Source organism: Lissotriton helveticus, chromosome 10 (assembly GCF_964261635.1).
Source record: "Lissotriton helveticus chromosome 10, aLisHel1.1, whole genome shotgun sequence".
Classification (NCBI taxonomy): Eukaryota; Metazoa; Chordata; class Amphibia; order Caudata; family Salamandridae; genus Lissotriton; species Lissotriton helveticus.
Window position 1 is genome coordinate 199554513 of NC_136071.1, and position 12263 is coordinate 199566775.

The 12263-nt window shown below is 47.9% G+C and overlaps 1 protein-coding gene across 3 annotated transcripts in view; it reads left to right on the forward strand.

Moving 5' to 3' along the window:
- The window catches only part of VWA3A (von Willebrand factor A domain containing 3A), a 528715-nt gene extending 516884 nt beyond the window's left edge, over positions 1–11831 (forward strand). For all 3 annotated transcript variants that reach the window (XM_078665117.1, XM_078665116.1, XM_078665118.1), the window contains one exon: positions 10820–11831. The gene's annotated coding sequence lies outside the window, so the exon portion shown is untranslated. The remainder of the gene's footprint in view (positions 1–10819) is intronic.
- The last annotated feature ends 432 nt before the right edge of the window (positions 11832–12263 follow it).

Sequence of the window (12263 nt, forward strand, 5' to 3'; positions counted from 1 at the left end):
CTCGATGGCACGGAAAAAAGGGCGGAACTGATGTCATAACGCCGGCGTGGGCCTGTTATAGGCGTCGGTGACGTCAGCGGAGTCGCGAGCGATGTCGTGTCTCTATGACGTCCGAGTCCACGTCGGCGCGAGGCTACAAAAAGAATTTCCGAATGTTGCTGACGCAGGGGGATATTCACAAGGTGAGGAATCCACAGGCAGATATTGTATCTACCAGAAAAAGCGTTACCGAAGGTAAGTAACTTGTTCTTCTGGTCCGTCAGGATTTTTTGGTGTGAAATTGCTTCGTAGACCCACCTCTGAGAAGTATTGCTTGGGTATCTATTCTAAGGTAAGGAATCTATGGCTAGAAGTTGCTATCAGATGAACAAGTTACTTACCTTCGTTAATGCCTTTTCTGATAGATACATCTGCCTTGTGGATTCCTCACCTTGTGAATATCCCCCTTGCATCAGCAACGTTCGGAATTTTTCTTTGTAGCACTCCGGCGTGGGCGACGTCACAGGAACGCGGCACCGCGCGCGACTCCGTCTGACGTCACCGACCCCTTATTAGGCCTACGTCGGCGTGATGACATCAGTTCCCTTTTTTCCGCGTCGTCGACGCTAACGGTTTATGGGATCCTCTGTAGTTACAGATAGAGACTTTGTTTCTTTTTGTTGTTACTGTTTCTGTTCTTCGTCGAAGATGTCGTTGAAGAAAACGGGTTTCAAGCAGTGTGGCTCGTGTGCCAGGATGATGTCAATTACTGATCCACACGAGGATTGTTCATGGTGTTTGGGATCAGATCACGACGTCAAGGGCTGTCGATCCTGTTCGAAAATGAATCCGAAGGCTCTGCGTGAAAGAGAAGCTAAGCTTTTATTAGCCAAGATAAAAGGTAAAGAAGCCGATAGATCTTCGAGATCAAGATCGAGACACTCCAGATCGAGACCGAAGTCGAAATCGAAGTCACGATCGAGGTCGCGATCGAGGTCGCGATCGAGGTCGAGGGCCAGATCGGAGTCGGTATCGAAATCGGCTTCTGGACATGCTTCGGGTTCCTCGAAGAAAAGACATAAGAGGAAGCAGCATAGTTCTCAACCTTAATTCGGGATCTTCGGACTCTAAGAAGAAATCTTCTCGAAAGCATCACAAGGACTTTGTGTCTCCATCTCCTGCTGATGCTACCACTCCGGTAAGATCTCGAGAGCGTACACCGGAGCCGGAGCTGGATCCGAATCCGGCTTCGGGTCAGTCTTCGGAGCATGAGGACGTCGTGGAGGTCCCTCAATCTCCGATTCCGGAGGATGAACCGGAAAACCTAAAGGACCAAGAGGAGCCGAATCCACTTCAGCCTCCTACAAATCCTATGGGTTCTTTCTTACCCTTCTTTTCCTGGTCCTGGTCAAGATCCATCGCATTTCCTAAATGCTATGTATGGACTGTATGCAAGAGCAATGTACCCCACTGGAGCACCTGCGGGTCCTATGGGTCCTTTGTCTTTCAACTTGGGTGTCCCCCAAGCTTATGCACCGGCGCCTTTTCTACCCTTCATGCCGACTCCATATCCTCCTTGGATCGGTTCAGCGCCGCCGAGGTCTTCGACTCCGCGCACGGCTTCGCCGACTCCGGAGCGACCTCGGAATTCGGATCGAGGCTCGACACCGGTTCCTGTTTCTCTGACTCCGGTTGCTCCGGCTCCTCGGTCGACGCCGGCTCCGACTCCATCGGAGTCGTTACCGAATCCGTCGACGTCGATCCGTATGGAGTGGTCGAGACGTAGAGCCCAGCGTCTACTTGAGGAAAAAGAGTTTGTGGAATCTGAAATGGAGGAAGGTGAACTTCAGGAGCATGATGATTATTTTGAGGATCTTCATTCTGCTAGCAGTCTTGAACTTTCTCCAGAATGGGGATTACCTGTGGTTTCAGATGCTCCCTCCAAGGATGTCGTTCAATACCATATGGTTATTAGAAAAGCTGCTGATTTGTTAAATTTAACTTTACCAACAGTTGAGTTTAAACCTAATATCCTCACAGAAGTCTTACATTCACCTTCTTCTATCATTGAACCTACTCTACCTTTTACTGAAGCTCTGACAGAACCAATTCCGGAGGTTTGGAAAAAGCCTTTGTCTGCACCTGCAGTGTCTAGATCGGTGGCGAGACGTTATAGAGTGGCTCCTGGGGATCCTGAGTTCTTATCATCTCACCCTTCGCCAGAGAGTCTGGTAGTTCAGGCTGCTTGTGCGAATAGATCAGCTGGCTCCTTTCCTCAAGTTCCTGGAGATAAAGACTCCAAGAAGTTGGATCAGGCCGCTAAGAAAGTCTTCTCCTCTGGTAGCATGGCCTTAAAATCTACAAATGCTACTTGTTTGCTTGGCAGATATGTGCATGCCTTAATGGACTCAGTCAAACAATTATCTGCTAAACTTCCAGAAGAGGACAGAAAAAACTTTAATGAAGTTGTTTTGGATACTCAGGCTGCGGCCCGCCAAGTTATTCAAAGTGGCATGGACACTGCTGACTCCGTGGCTAGGATAATGGGTTCTTCGGTAGCTACCAGAAGAGCTGCTTGGTTAAAATACTCAGAGTTTTCCACTGATGTACAGGCTACTCCTTTGGATTTACCTTTTGACGGGGTTGGTCTCTTTGGAAAGAAAGCAGATACAGCTCTGGAGAGATTCAAAGATAGCCGGGCGACGGCTAGATCTTTGGGTTTACAGTCGAGAGGTACAGCTTCCAGAAAGTTCAGAGGTTTTGGCAGATCTTCCTTTCGTCCTTTCAGGCAAGGCCAGCAGCAACAGCAGCAACAGAACCCTCTGTACAAGTCTTATAGAGGTAGACAGAAGGGACGTGGACGTCAAACCTCTTCCTCCTCAACTTCTTCCTCTAATACCCACCCCCCACCTGCAGCAGCAAAGCAGCCCTAGATCCGCCATTCCGGATCATGCAGGTCCGGTAAGGGGTCGGCTTACTCATTTTCTACGGGATTGGGAATCGGTTACATCAGATCTTTGGGTTCTCAATCTCGTAGAAAATGGGTATGCCCTTCCCTGTCGGGAATTTCCTCCCAATTACCCTCCTTGCCAAGGTTATTGTTCGGAGGACCACCTGCTTCTCCTGCAGGAAGAAGTCCTGGCACTGTTCAGAAAGGGTGCGATAGAGGTGGTTCCGGAGCAGGAGAGGGGTCAGGGATGCTACTCCCGGTATTTTCTGATCCCCAAGAAGGATGGCAGGCTTCGGCCAATCCTGGATCTCAGGATCTTGAACTTGTATCTGAAACAAGAAAAGTTCAAGATGCTCACTCTTGCGCAGGTTCTTCGAGCGCTGTTGGAAGAAGACTGAATGGTGTCGATCGACTTGCAGGATGCTTATTTTCACATCCCTATCCTGAAGTCGCACAGGAAGTATCTCCGTTTTACGGTGGGTTCGCAACACTATCAGTTTGCGGTCCTTCCGTTTGGACTTACTACTGCGCCTCGAGTTTTCACCAAGCAGTGGTGGCAGCACATCTCAGAAGATCGGGGATTCCTGTATTTCCGTATCTGGACGACTGGCTCATCAAAGCAGAGTCGCCAGAGAAGGTGCTCCTTCATTTGCAAGAGACAACTCAGTTGTTACACAGGTTGGGTTTTTCGATAAATGTACCCAAGTCTCACTTGGTGCCCTCCCAGCGCAACCTGTTCATAGGTGCGGTACTGGACACTACTGTATGTCGTGCATTCCCTCCACCTCTAAGGATTCCCGACATACAGGAAATGATTCCTTTATTTTTCAATGGAGCGGTTGTTCCAGTCCTGAAGGTCCTTCGTCTGCTAGGTCTGATGGCTTCTTGCATTCTGTTGGTCAACCATACACGCTGGCACATGAGGGCACTCCAGTGGTGTCTCCGCAGGCAGTGGTATCAGCACAACGGAGATCTCAGGGAGTCAGTGAGGATCTCCAGAGAGACAGCGGCGGATCTGTCTTGGTGGAGTGTGGAAAGAAATCTTTCTCAGGGAAAGCCTTTCCAGTTGCCTCCATCGGTGGCCACAGTGATAACGGATGCATCCACTCTAGGGTGGGGTGCTCATCTGGGGGATCTGGAGGTCAAAGGTCTTTGGTCTCCAGAGGAAAGGTTGCTTCATATCAACCTTCTAGAGTTACGGGCGATACGTTTGGCGCTCAAGGCCTTCCTCCCTTCCCTTCGCGGTCATTTGGTCCAGGTCCTGACGGACAACACGACCGCGATGTGGTACATCAACAAGCAGGGAGGAGTGGGGTCGCAGTGTCTCTGCAGAGAGGCTCTGCGTCTCTGGTCCTGGGTTCAGGACCATCAGATTTGTCTGATGGCAAATCATCTGGCCGGAGTTCTGAACGTTCGTGCAGACGTTCTCAGTCGGCAGTTCTCTGCCGATCACGAGTGGAGGCTTCACCCGGAGGTTGTTCACGACATCTTTCAGATGTGGGGGACTCCTCGGGTGGACCTGTTCGCCACTCGCGAGAACGCTCAATGCCTGTCATTCTGCAGTCTCCAGTATCCGATGCAAGGAGCTTTGGGGGACGCGTTTCAGTTGAGTTGGGGAAATCAACTCCTTTACGCGGTTCCCCCCATACCCTTAATTCCTCGGGTTCTGAGGAAGATTCGCCAGGACCGGGCCCAAGTCATATTGGTCGCCCCGGATTGGCCAAGAAGGGTGTGGTACACGGACCTTCTCCACCTCTCCTCTCACCCGCCGCTCCGTCTCCCTCTCAGGGCAGACCTCCTCTCTCAGATGGAGGGGCAGGTTCTACACCCCCACCTCCAGACATTACACCTTCATGCCTGGAGATTGAACGGGGCAACCTGAACTCTTTTTCTCTCCCTCACGATGTGGTGGATGTCATTCTTTCGGCCAGGCGTGACTCCACCAAGTCCATCTATTCGTATAGATGGTCTAAATGTGTTGTTTGGTGTAGGGAGAAGGCTGTTGACCCCTTGAGGGCTCATCTGTCTGATATTTTGCAGTTTGCTCTCTCTTTGGCACAGCAAGGATTTGCTGTTGCCACAGTCGAAGGTTACCTTTCGGCGTTATCGGCATTTCTCTGCTTGCCGGATCAGCCGTCTCTTTTTAAATCTCCAGTGGTTTTGAGGTTTCTGAAGGGCCTCACGAATAAGTTCCCTCCTTCTCCATTTATCGTGCCTCAATGGGACTTGAATCTTGTCTTAACATTCTTGATGGGTTCTCCCTTCGAACCCTTACACAAGTGTCCCATGAGGCTTTTGTCTTTTAAGACGGTCTTCTTTTTTTTTTTTTTTTTTAAACCTTTATTGTACAAAGAGTGCTCACAAATACGGGCCTACAACCCAACGGGCTGGCCACCACATAGCAAAAGCATAATTAGCAATACAAATTTGTCCACAGGATATGACAGCAAGAACACAGGAGATACACCAAAAGCCATAAAGCAATCAGCAGGGACAGGTTATTGGAAGGTTGATTTTCTTTTACGGGAACGGGGAGTACAGGATCATGACGGGCATTGAGTCAAACACCAAGGGAGGGGCCGTGGTGAGCCGCGATCCGGCGATCATAAAAATACAGGATAAAGCCAACACGAAATAAACATATCGATAAATACAAGCACAATTGGAGTACCACAAGGAGAGGCAATGGCGTTCGCCGTCCAGCGCCCACCCACCACAGCAACAACCCGACTTAACAAACATAGGTAAAAAAAAAACATCGTAGAAAGCAATACGATACGTACCCCAACGAAAGGAAAGAAATCCCCCATGAAGAGGGAGGGGAAGGAAGAAAAAGGAAAAAGGAAGGGACTCCTACCCAACCACGCGCCCCCCGGCGACAAAGCAGGAAAACAGAAACCGGTACACGGCACCCATTAAAGGTCGATGACAAAACACAGAGCGAGCCATAATCACAATACGACCGGAAGGTCAATGCATCAGAAACACCCCAGGGGGACACATGACGAGACAGAGTCCCGAAAAAGCGAATACTCAACAGCCATAGAACAAAAAAGGGGAGAAAAAAGGGGGGGGAAAAAGACCCCCCAAAGTGACAGACCCCCCCACCCACCCCTCAAGCCCACCCTGCACCCCTGCAGAAGGCTATGGCCTACCCCCCAGCAGCGTGCCTGTCGCCCTAATTAGAACCCGAAATATAGAGAGCAAAGACAAGACGGAAACAGAAGACAAAAACGGGGGAAGGGAGGGGAAGGGAAAAAGGGAAGAAGACACACATGGGAGAGGGCCAAGGGACAGTATTATCTGCACCCGCCCACCCGCCTGAGAAGAAGGGCAGAGCCCTCGGGAAGTCAAAAATTATCAGGATACACTCCAGGAGCACCATAAAGTCACACATAATCATACCGTTACATGCCGCTCATCCAAACCAGTACAAGACTACCGCACACAGAGGCAAATTTGTATCAGCCCTGTCCTTGTTTGTCCAAAGTTGTAGCCGTCCGATCCACTAAGAACCAGACCGCGAAGAACTGAAGGCATAGAACAGGGAGATCAGACGGCAGTCCAGATAAGACACGTGGAATAAAACACGGAAGATCCAGGAAAGTCATGGAACATCGCACACAATGCAGGCACAGTTTCAGGGACAGTTCAAGAGAGGCCGACCCAGCTGGGTTGGCACAGGAGCCATGGCCGGTCAGTCGAGGCGAAAAGAGGCAGGAAGAGTCATCGAGTCCAGGCCAGACGGAATTCGGCCCCCGGACCAGCGGCAAAGGAGACAGCACAGGACGATGAAGGGCAACGGAACTCCGCACACCCACAGACGCGGCTGTCGCCGGGGCCATATTTCCTAGGATAGTTCCAGCCGCACCCTGCAACGGTGAAGCCACACCCGGTTTTGGGGGCCCGAACGGCCCGAAGAGAGGATCCACCTCCAGGGTGAAGACGGGTGCAGCCACAGAAGCTCGCCAGGAGTGCAGGGCGTCCAGGATATCCTTAAGTGTAGGAAAACCTTTACAGTATCCGGCACCCGGGCCATGCGGCGGGCCTCCAGCGCTCGTCCAGGCCCGGCTGAGACACTCAGGGTCGGCCGCCATCTTGGAAGCCCGGCGAGGCCGCGGCGGCCGTCAACCTCCGTCGGGGCAGCAGCGAGGCAAATGAAGACCAGCCGACCGGCGGCAGGGCACCCCGGGGCAGGAAGGGGGGCCACCAGAAGATGGGGAATCGCCGGTTCCACCAGTGCCGCCGGTCCCGTTCTCCGAGTCCGGGCGGAGGAAATCAAAATGGCCGGACCGGAGAACAAAGGGGGAGCAAGCCAGATGTACGAGTAGCCCCGTCAATGGAAGGCAGCGCCTTCACCCAAGGCCCCCGGCCCACCGGAGCCGGCCAGCAAGCACAGCCGGCCTACACGCACAACGGCCTCCAGGATCACGTCCACTGCGCCATCAAGGGCCGATCATCGTGCTCCGTCCCGTCCGGGCGCCGCCGAGAAGGTCCAGGCCAGCCCGCCCCGGAGGCCCCGAAGCGAGCGGGAGCGCCGCACAGGATCCACGGCACCCAGGACCACCGGAGCAAAAGGTGAGTGCCTGCAAGGCGTCTCAGCACTACAGCACAGCAAAAAGGGCTTCCCGGGGCAGGATAACGGCAGGATAGATGATAAAAACAGGCAGGCGAACGGAGCCGAGCTAAAACGCGGCCATCTCGGACGCGAGCTTGGCTCCTAAGACGGTCTTCTTAGTAGCGATCACCTCGGCAAGGAGGGTGAGTGAGCTTCAAGCTCTTAGTTCTAAACCCCCATTCCTGACCATTCATGCTGAACGAATGGTTCTTAGGACCAGGGCTGCTTTTCTGCCTAAGGTGGTAACTCCCTTCCATCTAGGACAATCCATTACCCTTCCTACCTTTTATCCTCCCCCTCACCCTTCTAAGGAGGAAGAGAGACTGCACCGTTTGGACCCTAAGAGGGCGGTGTCCTTTTATCTGGATAGAACTAAAGACTTCCAGATTGACGACCAGCTGTTTGTTGGTTTTGCTGGCTGTCGGAAGAGCAGATCGGTGCACAAGCGCACACTTTCCAGGTGGATAATCCTGTGCATCAAGATTTGCTACTCTCTGGCGGGTAAGGACCCTCCTGAGGGTATAAGAGCTCATTCTACCAGAGCAAGGTCTGCTACTTCTGCATTGTCTAGAGGTGTACCTGTTGAGGACATTTGCAGAGCCGCGACTTGGGCCTCCCTCCACACTTTTGCGAAGCACTACTGCTTGGATACCGAGGTGAGGAGGGACGGCCACTTCACGCGTTCTGTCCTCCAAGATTTCCTGGTGTAGCAGAGTGGACACCCTCCTCCGGGAGTGGGGACTGCTGTGGGACTCTATTCACAAGGTGAGGAATCCACAAGTCAGATGTATCTATCAGAAGAACAAGTTACTTACCTTCGGTAACGCTTTTTCTGGTAGATACAGTATCTGCCTGTGGATTCCTCACTGACCCGCCCGCCTCCCCGTTGTCCACTCTGCTATACCTGGCCTTATTTGTATATTTATTTGTATATTTATTGGTTTTTTTTTATACCTTTGCTACGCACTATGTGTGCTATTATGGTTTGTATGTACTGTGTACATTGTATATATGTATATTTCCTGTCATTGGTCCGTCCGGATGCCTCGAAGGCACGGAAAAAAGGGCGGAACTGATGTCATCACGCCGACATAGGCCTAATAAGGGGTCGGTGACGTCAGACGGAGTCGCGCGCGGTGCCGCGTTCCTGTGACGTCGCCCACGCCGGCGTGCTACAAAGAAAAATTCCGAACGTTGCTGACGCAAGGGGGATATTTACAAGGTTAGGAATCCACAGGCAGATACTGTATCTACCAGAAAAAGCGTTACCGAAGGTAAGTAACTTGTTCATCAGGTATAGACTCTATCTAGCGCAGATTCCTTACCGACCCACCCATCCTACCCGCTCTGCGAACAGGTTTCTAGAGATAGGATTGTTCCCTCTTTCAGAGCCCTAGTTTTCCACACCAGTGGTCAGTGTTCTTCATGGCTCTGCACTCCTGGCATGGAAAGTCTCTAAAAGGAACCAATGTCAGCACACTGGGTGTCGCCTATATAAGCACCGCTTATGACACTTCTGGCGCGGACGACGCCAGCCATGCCCTGCGGAGCCGAACAACGCCTTTTACCATTACGCAGGGGTACTGCTCACCAAAAAAATTTAGCATCCAGTCTGACGCCTGGGGATAATTCTAAAGTAAGGAATCTGTGACTAGCTAGAATCTCTACCAGATAAGGTATTAATGAAGGTAAGAAACTTGTTCATCAGTGCCAAAGAGGAAACCCCAGACTCAATTTAGGCCTGGTGTAGTATGTCTGGATATATCTCATAGGGCTTTTTAGTAGGGGTGGGGGGGGGGGGGGCAATCTTTAGTATTGAGCACCTCTGATCAATTGAGGAGAACTAATGCTGAAGCTCAACCCATCTCTCTGACTTCACAGAGACCTTCCAACATTGTGAACATGGCAGGTTCAGTGCTCGGTAGGGGCCTAAATCAATTATGTAGGGAATTTGAAACAGGTCAGAATTTTCTACAGTCTAGTTGGTCAAGGGCAGCGATCCTTAACCTTTAAACTTCTATTGACCCCCAATGAATCATTACTATAATTTGAGTAGCCCCACTGAGTCATTAGTGGAAGCCAGGGACCCCCAGCCTACGCAGTTTCTATGATTTGAACCTCAAAACAGTACACAAAAATACAAAAACTAGTATGCACCTTATAAATGCTCAAATATGGAGATATTTGTTTTAATTCACAATCAAATATAAAAAAATCTAATTTTTAATGTTGCTTCTTCATTTGTATACACTTTATTAATTTTAATGTATTAATTTTACTTTTATTTAATTTTGTAAAAAAAAAAACAGTCATGGACCCCCTGAGTAGGTCTTGTGGGCCCCCAGGGATCCTCAGACCACAGGTTGGTCTTCGATGCTTTTTTCCATTATGGCATGATGTCTGTTTTAAGTGTTTCTTAATAGTGTAAATGTGAGGTGATAGTAATGGGCTGCAGTTTTAATTAGATATGTTGGACATATGTTTTGCTTTCAGGAGTTATTTTTTATTCTGAATATCACTTTTAGCATATACCTGATGTTACTTAATTGAAGCGGTTGACTGGTGCAAAGACTTAGGTGTAGTGCTAGTACCAGGTCTCGGTTTGCCATTGGTGGTATGAGATGCTTCAAATGTGTATAGATTTTATATTTGTATGCATCAAGTGAGTGGCTGCCTAGAAGATATTCCTTTGAGTTAAGATGATTATAATAGTGCTATTACAGGCTGTCTAAATAGGGTTGCTATATGTGTTCCTGATGTCTCAGGAAGCTGCCTAATTGTTCTTGTGATGTAGCTATGTATGTATGTGTGAGATGTTGTTGTTGTTGTTGTTGTTGTTGTTGCTGCTCAGAGTTACATGAATGTGAGATCTATGCAAGGTTGCTGCACTTGGAAGTGATATGTTGGATTTCTGACTCAGCCTGGAATGAACTAGGTTTGAAAGAGGATTGCTGGCTGATTAGGAAAGTGGGTAAGCTATTGAACTGGACTGGGGTGACTTGTTTCTTGAGTGATGACTGATTGGAGGATTGGTTTGCTATGCAGTAAATTATATAAGGGAATCACCCTTGTGTTCAGAGACAAGGGTGTTTAATTTATATATATAAACTTCATGTACAGGTTGTGCTTGTCAGCTATATCTCAGTAAGATTCCCCAAAGAAGGGACAATGCACAGGCAATTTAATTTTCCAAGATTCTTACATTCTTTACTGTTTTTCTGAAATGTGTTACCTATTTACAAACTACCTTAAAATGTGGGCTTTTTCAACAGATCAAGCGAATCTGGTTGCTCGATGAAATGATCCTGGATATGTAGCAGACGTTTGGATGCAGTGCTTACAATGTTCAACATGTTCCTTTATACAGAAGAATTGTGTCAATCCTAAGACCATTGAGTCGGCGTACATTAAGTTAAGCAAGAATGAACTTACAACCCTTGTTTCCATCCTTTTCAAAAAAAGGAAATTCTGAAATAAGCTGAGTTTATACCAAAAGCATTTGTGTGTCTTGCAATGTGATTTTTCAATTTATTTTAACAAACACCCCACAGTTACTGTTGTCAGGTTTTTTTCTTGAGTATCCGAACAAGCAGTAAATTCTTTCCACAATGACGGACTGAGAAATGGTGCGTTCATTTTAATAACTTATTGTGTTTTCACTTCCTTCTGTCTCAATCCTTCCACTCTGTGTTCTTGCCAACTTTGTTCTTACGAAATAAGCCCTATTTTCTTCTTTCTCCACTTCATATCTGGTATTTAATTCTTTGGCCACATATTTAATTTCCTCTGTCAGCCTCTTGCACTGTATTGTTACTTACCTGCTCATTTCTTCAACTTTGAAAAGTATTCTTTTTCCTAACTTATAGCATACTCAGTCCACTTCTAATGAATTTCAAGCGGTAGTGGCAGCCTCATATTTATAGCACTGAAGACTTGTACAGAAGAAGAATTTAAAACTTTGGAGTCCTTAGTAATTAATTAGTAATAAATTTGTAATATAGAATTTGTACATTGCATGCAATCTTTTGTTTTCTGGCTGTCCAGCAGAGGACAAAATATTGAAAGGTGTGAAATTGTATTGAGCTTACTTTAAAACAAGACACTGATTGCACACACTAAATTGTTTGCCAAACTGCAGCTTCTTCAAAAGAAGCAGACGTAGTTTTAGCAAACATTGTATTTTTTTAGTCCTGTATTTGGAATTTGACACATCAGTATTTGACATATGTTTGGAATAAAAGATGCTATTCAAATTGCTGGCAATAAAGATATTTTTCTAATCATTGTTTTTTTCTGGTGTAATTAAATGCTTGATGTTTTAATATCACATTGTCTATATTTCTTCAAACTACCCAGTTCCTCTGTCATTCTTGTCTTATACAACTTGACCTTTTTTTTTTACTGAATTATTCCTTGTTTGTTCCATTACAATTTTCATAAAATAATACAAACATCTTTTTCTCTCTTCAGATTTCGAATTTTGAAAAAAATTAGCAGCCAGATTTTCCAATCAAAATTTGCATAGAGGGTCTATTATAATTTTTTAATTGGACGGAACGTGACATTCCAATACTATGTGTCTTAACCTGCATACCCAAAACATATATGGTTGCCTGTGTGTAACTCACTCATCTCACCTCTTTGAGTGGTAATATACCAACTTGCTTCCACCACCTAGAAACATCATAACTGTTTAACTAGCTATTGCTAGATGTG